The following is a 12011-nucleotide window of genomic DNA, read 5'->3' as shown; positions in this document are numbered from 1 at the left end:
AGGCAGATGGGTGATCTTGCTCTGTGCCTTCTGAGCAGCAGAGCTTGGCACTGCAGATGCCCAGTGTTGATTCTGTCCTGCTCATCTCACCTGTGCCATACACTTTGCATCAAAACAGCTCAGAGAAGTTTGCAACACTAAGATGTATAGCTCAAAGTTGCCAAGCATTAACAGGTATGAGTTTTCCAGTGCTGTATAAACAAATTTGGTTAAAAATAATGAAAACAGCCACACATTAGCAAACTGGGTGGGTTTTTGGATGGGGCCATTAGGTAGAGAGAAAGCTAAACCATGTGACATTATCTTGCTTTCTGGTATTCAAGCTGGTGTTGGTCACTGTAGACAAATTCGTTGTCTTCCTGGGCTGATTGACTCTTGTGAATTGCTATGAGTACATCCCTACCATGTAGGGAACTGTCGAGATGTCTGGTGCATTGGTTCCCTGGACTTTCTAATCCAGAGGGTGAGAGCCAGTAAATATTTTTGGAATATTCCTATGACAGAGGAAAGGAAGACATGTGTTTATGTGTCTTGAGGAGTCTTGACATGGTTTTACCAGGGGGAAGTCATGTTTGACCAACCTTACAGACTTACAGGAAGTAGCTAGGTGGAGGGATGATGGTAGAGTGGTAGATGTGGTTCTTCTTGATTTCAGTAAGGCATTTGATACTGTCTCCCACAGCATCCTCATAGATAAGCTAAGGAAGTGTGGGCTTGATGATCAGGTAGTGAGGTGGATCAAGAACTGGTTGAAAGGGAGAAGGCAGAGAGTTGTGATCAATGCGGCAGCATCTAGCTGGAGGTCTGTGACTAGTGGAGTCCCTCAGGGGTCGGTGTTGGGAGCAGTGCTGGTTAATATTTTCATCAACGACCTGGATGAGGGAGCTGAGTGTACCCTCAGCAAGTTCACTGATGACACTAAACTGGGAGGAGTGGCTGACACACCAGAAGGCTGTGCTGCCATTCAGCGAGACCTGGACAGGTTGGAGAGTTGGGTGGGGAGAAACTTGATGAAATTCAACAAGAGCAAGTGTAGAGTCTTGCATCTGGGGAAGAACAACCCCATGTGCCAGTACAGGTTGGGGATTGACCTGCTGGAAAGGAGTGAAGGGGAAAGGGACCTGGGGGTCCTGGTGGACAGGAGGATGACCATGAGCCAGCAATGTGCCCTTGTGGCCAAGAAGGCCAATGGCATCCTAGGGTGCATTAGAAAGGGTGTGGTTAGTAGGGCAAGAGAGGTTCCCCTCCCCCTCTACTCTGTCTTGGTGAGGCCACATCTGGAATATTGCATCCAGTTCTGGGCCCCTCAGTTCAAGAAGGACAGGGAATTGCTTGAAAGAGTCCAGCACAGAGCCACAAAGATGATTAAGGGAGTGGAACACCTCCCTTATGAGGAGAGGCTGAAGGAGCTGGGTCTCTTTAGCTCGGAGGAGACTGAGGGGTGACCTCATCAGTGTTTACAAATATGTAAAGGGTGGGTGTCAGGATGATGGAGCTAGGCTTTTTTCAGTGATATCCAGTGGTAGGACAAGGGGCAATGGGTGTAAACTGGAGCATAGGAGGTTCCACGTCAACATCAGGAAGAACTTCTTAACTGTGAGAGTGACAGAGCACTGGAACAGGTTGTCCAGGGGGGTTGTGGAGTCTCCTACGTTGGAGATATTCAAGGCCTGCCTGGACAAGTTCCTGTGTGATGTACTCTAGGTTACCCTGCTCTTGCAGGGGGGTTGGATTAGATGATCTTTCGAGGTCCCTTCCAACCCTTGGGATTCTGTGATTCTGTGATTCAGACATACCATGCAGAGCTTCTACCTTAGTCTTTAGAGATAGCTGGCTTTGCTAGAATGGTACCACGCCAGAACTAACAAGCCTTCTCTTTCAGTTTACGCATATCACCACTCTAATGTAGCTTCACTCCTGACAGCTGCAAAGTGAACCATCTCTGCTAACTGGGGAATGTCTCTATCCCCTTTAGCTACCATTTGCGCAATCAGGTTGTAGGGCTCCCCGCATGATGCTGCAGATTCATTTGTGCAGCAAAGAGGTATTGCTTCTAGGAATGACTAATGATTATTATCCACTTTGGATTTTACTCCCTAAGCTCCCAACTGTCAAGTGAAGATTTTATCTACATAGTAATCCTATTGTGAAAATACCTACATTGCTTATTATCCAGTATTCCAATACTATGGTAGTCTCCAACAAGCAGAAGCAATGCTGCTTATGAATTTGTTCAGAATACCACTTCTTAGGTCTGTGTGACTTCAAGTAATTACTGACATGCAGGATCACATACCAACTTTAGGCTTTTAAGTGTTTTTGATAGCTAATTTCACCACTACCTGGCAGATTCTTCCTCTCTCTTGGCATTACACTGATCCAGGCTCAAAGTAAACAGAATAGGCTATAATGTCATGAGTTTCAGATGTGATTATAGGCTATAAATAACTTAGTAAAGGGTTATCACATATTCTCTAGGCTGATGGACAGAAAAGGTTATGGTTATCAGGAGCTGGAAAAGAATGTAATTCCTTAATTTAAATGTAGAACAAGTTTAGAGTCAGTGAATGCATTTGTGATGGATGTGCAAGCCAACTCCACTGGGGACATAAATCCAAAGTTGTTTTTTGCATTTTGGTTGCCAGATGGAAAATGGATATAAATATTTGACAGTAGTACAGTGCAACTGCTGTTAAGTGTCAGTTTATATGATTTGGGCACTCATCAGTTTTTTAAAACAAATCATTTGCATATGAAGGCAAACAAAAGTGAGGAAGATTTGACAGGATTCAGAAGGATTAAAATTAAGCATCTCAGTCATCAGCTTTAGTTTCCCTCACAGCACTCTCATATGTTTTTCTGACAAGCTTAGGTATAAGAACTATCCATTCCCTGCCATCTGTGGAGGTTATGCTTCCTCGAGTAAGAAGCTTAATCTGAGCCTAACAGAGCTTCAGAGAAGTAATTACAAATCTTTTGGGCTAGATTCTGACAAATAACCCGTTCAGCTATTTACAGAAATAACTGAGGGTTTTTCTATTTTGTGGAAGTATCATTCATTCCTAATAGTAGTGAAGGAAGACTTAGGTGCCACTTTGGTTACGTTTTTTGTATGAATGTCTCTTGCCAATACCATAGGGAAGGAAGATGTATTGCAGACCTAGAAAACTCCTGTAAAGTCCTTTCTGCTAATTATAAAGTGATTCAAAGTGACTGTAGGATCAGAAATGTGGGTCTCATTTTGTACTGGAAGAAAGTAAGTCAGTGCCTTGGTTACAAATGTGATTAATGTTAAAACAAAAATTGAAGATGGAAAGAAAGCCAAGACTATTGCCAGGATATTTATTAGACTTTAGACAGCTCTTTGGTAGGGTTTTGTTGTTTTTTTTTTTTTTTTTTTTGGTGGGGTTTTTGGGTTTGTTTCTTTCTTTTCACTCCAAAGTTTGTTTGTTTTTTTTTTTTTTCTAGTTTCCTTTTGGTTTTGGCTTGATGTTTGTAAATTGCATAATGTTCCCAGGTATTTATAGAGAAAAATAGTCAATAAATTAATTTTGGGGCTTCCAAGAACAAGCAAGCGCACACCATTTAGAATTCTCTACAGTCTGTGTAAATACATTTTACATACTTGTATCGAAGGTTCAGGCCAGGTTTCACTGGGGCTGAAAGAAATTAGTGGGAGTACTGTTATTGGAGACAGCAGTTCTGAATATGTGAGTGTGGTCATTCAGAAGACCTTCTAGGCTGATGGTGGCATTATAATAGAATTCATACTTCTTCTAGTGTTTTGCATTTTTTTTAGTGTAAAAACTATAGAAGTGCTGAAAGTTCACATCCTAGTCTTGCTAAACTTGCTGTCTCTGTGGTGATACTTCTTGCTACTTGCTGATCCTGATACCTCTGCAAAGAATCAGGTAAAACAATTGGAAGAACCTTTTTCATTAGTAAGTGAGAGAGACTGGTACAAAGATTCACCCACCCTGAGGGTTTCCCTCAGGCTTGTCTCCCCAGGCATTTATACATGCCTGGGGAAACAAGCATTTTTCTTTGTTGGCATTTTCTGTGTCCATTTCATTTAATGGAATTCTGTTATATTACATTCTGGGAGGAAATAGTGTGCTAATAATGGATCAGATCCAAATCACTGTAATGACCATGTGATTCCCCCTTCCCACCCTCTGAAATTTTATTGCCTTTTGAAAGAAAACATCACTTGGCCCGCAGCATACTCAGAACAACAAAAATTCACAATGCAGGAAAAACTACTTGAGGAATAAGTTGGTGATTTCTTCCCCTGTGTGGACAGTTTTTACTTACCCCTCTCTCTGTGGCTTCTTCCATGATAGCTGTTGTGTTTTGGAGGGTTCCTTAATTGTAATCCATAAAACCATTCCAGTGCATGAACAGTTCTACTCTGCCAAGCTAGGCAAAAGAAAAGATATGAAATTAATGTTTTATTGATCTTGCAACTCTCCAACAATGTCATACTGCAAGTAACTTGAAGATGAGCAAGATTTAATTTGCTATCCAGTTGTTTTATAGCCATGTTTTATGTGATGACCAAGCAATTCTTTCTTTTTCTGGAGCCTGGGCTAGGTTTCCCTTTGTCAGTCAATGACAGCTCCAAATCACTGATGTATGCAGTTCAGCATAACTTAATCAATGCTTGCTTTAAGTTAAATATTTTTTAAAAAGAATTTTTGAAGCATAATTATCCTCCATTGCTACCAGATGTATGCTGACACAAAAGGTGCAGGAATGTTGTCTTCATTTGCACTGCTAATGGTCACGCTAATTTGATTTCTGTGCAGCAGATGTGTGTGCATGCAAGGATCCATGTGTAGACCCTCTAGACACGTTTTCAGAGTCTGTCAGCTTGGTACACTGCCTTTTCCCATCATTTCATTATGTGATCTGTGCCTGCTGCTCAATCATTATATTTGAGGCAAATCATGGAACCAATTTGCCTCGTATTTCACTGGGAAAGCTGTAACTCTAAAATCATGCATCCTCTTGAAAAAATACTGTTTTCAGTCAGCCTATTTGCAGGTAGCACCTTTTGGTGAGAGGCCTGTAGGTGGGCTGTAGGCTCATTGACAGTGTCAATTTTAAGTTGTTTGAGTAATGATTATTCTCTCAGAGGATCTATTTCATTTTTACCCATTTTTGTCAAAGAAGCTAAACACTGTTTTGTGGTAAGTCCAGATTACCAGGTCAATTTTACATGGCATTTGTTCTTCTAAATAAAACAGCCACATCACAAAACTACTTCCTGGGAACATACATGTCTTCTGTAATTACCTCTGAGTAAACTTATGCTTTGAATGTAAATCTGAACTGCAGGGTTGTTCAATGTAGTTAGAAAGCTGTCTAAATAGTTTTAATATTTGTAGTAGTCTTAAAAAGGGAAATCCAGCTTGTTTAGCGAGGCATGCCTTGCATAGATTATTTACCCCACAGACACCAGCTACCTCTGCAGTTTGTCAGATGAAAAGATATTTCCCAGAAGAACATGAGTCCACTGTACTCTGTATTATGCAGCTTTATTACAAGCTCATAGTCTGCAAACCAGCATTCAGTTGCCTTAGCAGTGTTTCAGACACTGCTCATCACACAGACTAACCTTGAGGCAAGCAGCTCATGGCCTAAAGGCAGTAGGACAGGCACAAAAGTTTCCTGTTCTGAGCACAAGCTGCAGGGGCTTGTGACCATGAATGGTCAGTTACTGACCATTTCCTCTGCCACAAGCAGTAATATGGATTAAACAAATAAAATTATGTTTTATGCTTTGTCTGGAAGTCATGCCTTACCTAAGAAGAGATGAATATAGCAGTGTGCAATCACGTCGCATCACCAGAGTGACTTCAAAGTTAGGTCCTCCTCTGTCTGTGAGGCTCCTGCTCTTGGCAGTGCTCAGGATATCTTTTATAACTTTGCTAGGCAAAAGATGTCACTGGACCTGCCTCCAGTTGCTGGCCTTGACAGGCAGCAGGACAACCCTTGGCAGAGACAGGGTGATTTGCCTTTGGATTCCCATGATGTTCCTGCAGCAGATGAGTCACCTGCTTTGTGAGCACTGCAGTCTGACGGGCTGACATGCTTAGCTCCTCCTGGCACACTACTCTCTGATAGCTTCTGGTAGAGCTGCAGGTATCACTTACAATCTGTGATGACTTGGGTCATTTAGGCTCTCTGCTTTTTGCTTCTGTCTGTTCCACTTCTTCTGTGTGAGGAGCTCACTGAAGATGTGTGGCAAGGTGTCCCTTTCAGGATGGGCTCCCAGCTGAAATCTCCTTAACTCTCATGTTCAGAAAGCTGTGAAAATTTTCCAGTTCATCCACATGTCTGTCTACACTTCTGTATGGAAGTGCCTTTGCACTTCGGGTGAAGAGGGGCTTCTCTGCCAAGCTAGTTTTTGATAGCCTGGCGAGGTGTTACAATGAGTGTGACCTGTAAGTTGAAAGCTATAGATGATTATGTCATTTTAAACCTTTTCAATGTAGTCTGGCTCTAAGCGTGTGTAAGTCTACAAATACACACTCACATCCAAGGACAGGCAGCGGCTGTACCACCTCTTTCCCTTGTTTGATTATGTGGCTCACCCTTACTGCTAATGGATTACATTCACAGCTATTCCCAGCTGCTCTTAGTTATAGTTTGGTCTTATTGGATGCTTACTATAAATGTAGGCAGGGAAAAAAAGACAAAAAAAGGGCAATTTGTTACAGATATACTACTTTTGCCTCATAAAACCTTCTTGATTATTAACTTTAAGTTAATCAATAATGTGTTTTCATGCTATAGTGTAAGTAGAAATGTGGCATCCAGGGATATATGAGACAGCACATGCGCACAGCAGACATTCTCATCTCTAAAACATCACTGTATCCCCACTACAAGAAAAATAAATTAATTTTCATACAAACTGGAAGAAATGCTGATTCTTAACAAGCTTTGAGCATTTTAATGTGTTTGAAGTTCTCTTGGCACTGCTTCTGCCTTAATGAAAGACAGTTTTCTGCAAGATAGACAGATCTGAAAGGCTGGTACTCCTGACTCTGTATTTCCTTCCAAATTAAGGTTACGTGTCCTGAAGAGAATAATCAGATTTTGCATGGAATTCAAGGTTGTTTATATAAATTTATGAAGTAATGTAATAATTAACAGTTATTAATAGGGCCCCCCAAACTAAACTGAGAGGTGTGATCCACTGTCATTGTGAAATGAGCTCTGAGATGGGAGGTTGTGTCACTGGGTAACATAGTGGGGTAAAGTAGGGTTTAACCTCCAGCAATAAAAGAAAAAAGGTAAACCTTGTGTTCATAACAGGTTACGTGGGAAGCCTTTTAGGGTTCAGGCATAAAGCACTGAGCTGTGTTTATGTTGGGATCCTAAAGAAGTTTTGATGATTAGCTGTGGCTGGGATGAAGGTGAGGAGTCAGACTGAGTAAAACCATGATTTATGCAAACCTGAAAAGTAATACTAAGCTCTATCATAATCCTAGTTGTAGTTTCTAGCTGGCCCAGAAGAAGTATGGGCAAAACCACATCTGGGGAAAAGAAATGGGGTGCAAAGGCTGGAGCTAGAGTTGGAGCTGGAGTTCACATTGCTCCATAGTAGAGTGTCTGCATGGGGAAATTCTGACCTGTGATTCAGCTGGCAGGTTGGTGGCAGGATAGGAAATTCCACTGTGAAAGGATGGAGGTGAGATTGGGATACATGTTGAGTCGAGGTTTACTGTTTCAGACTTACTCAAGAAATGATACTGAATTCCATTTCTGAGCCACCTTTTGTTCTGGGACTTAAATGCAAGGTTGGGGAAAAGATTAGTATTAGTGCTGGGGTACAAGCTGGGATTTGCTTCTGTTAGTGCCAGTAAGTGTTGCTGACAAGCTGGTTGCACAGAGGTGGCCAGACTATGTTGGGTGTCAGTGCCAGTTTGTGTCACTGTGATGTTCAGTACATGTAGGAGTGGATGGTGTCACTAGGTTAGGGGAAACTCTGGGCTTGTATTTACAATTACAGTGATTCTACAGATGAAAGGGTGGAGAAACTCAAGATGCAAGCCTGTTTAAACTGATGTGGATTGTCCTGCACAAATGTAGAAATAGAATTTATCAATGATGGATATTTTTCAGGAGGCTGAGCTAGAACTGCAGGCAAACACTTCTGAAATATAATTTTCTTCTTTGAGTTTGCTTGGATGTTGGCAAATACAGCAGCAGCACAGATGCTGACCTTTCGGCAGTTTGCCTGTGTGTCAAGCATTGTATCCTTCTGAGCCCTGGAGAATCCCAGGATGCTGGAAGCAAACCCAAGTAAAAGTATAAAAAAATCAATGCTTTTGATTTCAAAGAACAGCAAAGACATGAGTCACTCACAGAGATGTCATTCCTTACTGCCCTCCCTGTCATGTTCAGCCATAATTCCATTGGAAATCAATTTTAAGTGCTATCCTAGATGGAGCTTCTTCTATTTTTCCCAAGTCCTTTGATTTCTTTTTTCTTCATGCAAGCTTTAAAGAGAAAAACAGAGTTGGTGGCTGACCAGTGGCAATTGATGAGTTAATTGAATGCCTGGCTTTGGGAGGAAGCTACCAGGCAAAAAATGCAGCTAACTATTGCCTGACCACTGGAGAAACTATCCAGCCTGCTGGTATGTGGCAGTGGAGCTGCACAACCCTTGGGGAATAGCTGTTTCTCATACTGAGAATACCTGAAACTAAAAAAAAAAAAGCCAATGTCAAATTCTGCTGTACAGTGCATGTGTTCTGTAAATGTAAGTAATAGTAGACTTTGGTCTGTAATGCACCACTCTCATTATACATTTGTCATGGTTCAACACCATCCGTCAATTAAGCACCACACAGCTGCTTGCTCACTCCCCCATGCAGTGGGATGGGGGGAGAATCAGAAGAGTAAAAGTGAGAAAACTGGAGTTGAGATAAAGATGGTTTAATAGGTAAAGAAAAAGCCACACACACAAGCAAAGCAAACCAAAGAATTAATTCACTATTTCCCATTGGCAGGCTTGTGTTCAGCCATCTCCAGGTAAGCAGGGCTCCATCATATGTAATGGTTACTTGGGAAGACAAATGCCATCACCCTGAACGTCCCCCTTTCCTTCTTCTCCCAGGTTTATATACCGAGCATAACCCATATGGTCATTTGGGGTCAGCTGTTCTGGCTGTCTCCCTTCACAACTTCTTGTGCACCTCCAGCCTCCTCACTGTTTTGCGGATGTGAGAAGCACAAAAGGGTTTTACTCTGTGTAAGCACTGCTCAGCAACAACTAGACCATGCCCAAATTATCAATACTGTTTTCAGCACAAATCCAAAAAAATCCAAAACATAGCCCATGCTAGCTACTGTGAAGAAAATGAACTCTATTCCAGCCAAAACCAGCACAATGAAGGAAGGTCTTGTGACTGAATCATGGAACTAAAAGTCAAAGATTTAGGTTTTAATCTTTACCACAATTTTCCAAACTACAGAATAAAAATATTTGAAATATGAGGTAAGGTACCATATTTTGTAAAGATCATCTTAGAAATAAAACGCTTTTTCTGGGTCCTCTAACATGTTGCATGCCTACAGCCATCTCAGCCTGTGAGTCCTGGCGTGAGATAGTTCACTTTCTTACCTGAAAGCAGGTACTTTTTCCTACTTTTGCTCTGATGTGCACAGAGAAAAAGCATCAAAACAAATGCGTATATTCTGCAGCAGTTTCTATTAGACTGTGGTTTTGCATCATTCGAATCTGTTAGATTTAATCACATTTTGGGAAGCTGAAGAGTCACTACACTTGCAATGCGTGGGTTTTTGTGGGTGAAATTATTGTCTCCTATTATATCATATGCACATTGCGCATTATGTGAAGTAGCTCTGCCTTAGTTTGCTTTATCAGCAATCATTAAAAGTAAAAATGAAATATAGAAGGGAGTCATCATGTACATGGGAGTGTAAGGTTTTATCAATAGACAGAGGGGTGATGCCTATTCGGTGTTTGCATTTGCTAAGTAATACAAAGCCTGCTTGCCAAGGACAAATCCCAAAGGAATCATAAATCTACACATTTGCTTGTTTAAAGTATAATCAGAAGAGGCCACTCTGGTCGCTGATAGGTGAAATGAGAAAGGATAGGACTTGATTCCTCAAAGATTTATCAAGGAGAAGGACTATTATAATCAGTGACACTACTTTGAAGCACTGCAGAGGGCATACTGCTCAGGAGCGTGGTGTCAGGGGGAGAAGGGATGTTCTTAGACCTGTGTAATGAAGCACTTATTTTCTGCTGACCTTGGCTATGTCTCTAGAGGTTTGCCTTACACAGCACATGACATTCTAGTTTAAAAATATTTTCTTAGCAAAGACTATTGATGACTTGAGGCTCTTTGTTCATTTGACTGCTACAGAAATGAATATATTCTGGAAGTTGGTAATATGAGAAAATGTGTTTGCCCAGAAGAGATGATTTTGAGGAACAAATAAAACCTGATCACTTTACCTTCAGTGCTGGTGGAAAGAAAAGATAGTGTCTTATGCTTTTAATCTTAATTTAAACATAGCCTAGATGGCACAGAAATAGCGTGGATGGCTTTCTGGTAAAGAGGCAATCTCTTTGATTTCGTATCTCTGTGAAGGACTGGGTGAAGCTTAGGAGAACCTCACTGGGTAGAACTAATGTCTGTGGGAGCATTGTTCCAGGGAAGCTGAATTTTAGGGCAAGTTCAGTGATGAGTCTGTGGAAATTCTACTTCTCCAGCCAGCTTGGCCAGCATCACCTGCTGGGGTCTTTGAGGAGGGAACTGGTGCATTTAGCATCCCTTACAGTGTGTGTTGGTGACCCTCCACTGTCAAGTGCACTGCTGGAGTACAGGAAGCTCTCAAGGTATTGTGTTAACCAGCAGAATTGCCAACGCAGACTGATAGGATCAACACTCACAACCTACTTTACTCTGCACAGGTCCATAACATAAGCACCAGTGAGTTTAAGCAGCTCCTTGAATTTGTATATATACAGTTGTATACGTTTCACTATTGCAATAATCTAAGTGGGTTTTGTGGGCTCTGACTGAATGACAGCTTGGATGGCCTCTAACTGCCAAAATACATTTAAAGCAAAGGATTCTTTCAATATGTTTTACTATTTGCATATTTTAACTGGGGCAGATGAAAATATGTTGCTCCTTGTGAAAGAAAAATTGTTCATGACAGGAATACTAAAAAACCACAAGTACTTATCTATTCCCACTGAAGAATGTAATATGGGTCACCCTCTGTCAAAGGAAATCAAAATCATGCAAGGAAAAAGGAAACTGCATTTAAAAAGGAGCTATATTCTACATTTTCTTCATATCACTGAAGCATACTGACAGAGAAGTAGTGTGATCTGTGATCGTCTAACAAGGATGAGTGGAATTAAATTATATTGCTCCTGGAGCTGTTTTATTCCTCTCAGCATACTCACGCACTAGGGAAATTGAGGAATGGTTACAGGCTGGGTGATCTAGAGGGTCATCTAACACCTGCACGTGCAGAGCCAGTATTTTTCTCTTTGAGTTGTATTCTGGTTATATTCCCCTGTAGGAGGGGCAGAAAAGTAACTGAAGTCTGGTCAAAGTTACATTACAAATCTGTCATTGACAAAAGGTGCCTTTCATTTACACAAGACTTATCGCTGCAAGTTTTTGGTGACTCAGCGAGCTGAGGAGTTTGGCTGTCAAATAAAATAGTCTCTCCTGGCACAATGCCAGAGTTCAGTGTGCTTTCACTAGTGTTATCAGAAACTGAAAGTCAATAAAATTTATGGCAGCAAAATTTTTCAGCAGGTCCACGACCTTGCTAGAGAAAGTTGTGCATTCAGCAGTGCCAGCAACTGTCTCTCACTGTTCAGAGGCTGAGTCTTTGCTGTGGTTTGTGTCTAGGCTACCTTTTATACAGCAGGAAAAGGATGGAGTTCCATGTTTTAAAATCTAGTCTTATGATGGTGTGATTTAAACTAGATTATATGT

Source organism: Melopsittacus undulatus, chromosome 7 (assembly GCF_012275295.1).
Source record: "Melopsittacus undulatus isolate bMelUnd1 chromosome 7, bMelUnd1.mat.Z, whole genome shotgun sequence".
NCBI lineage: Eukaryota > Metazoa > Chordata > Aves > Psittaciformes > Psittaculidae > Melopsittacus > Melopsittacus undulatus.
Note: the sequence above shows the minus strand (reverse complement) of the source record.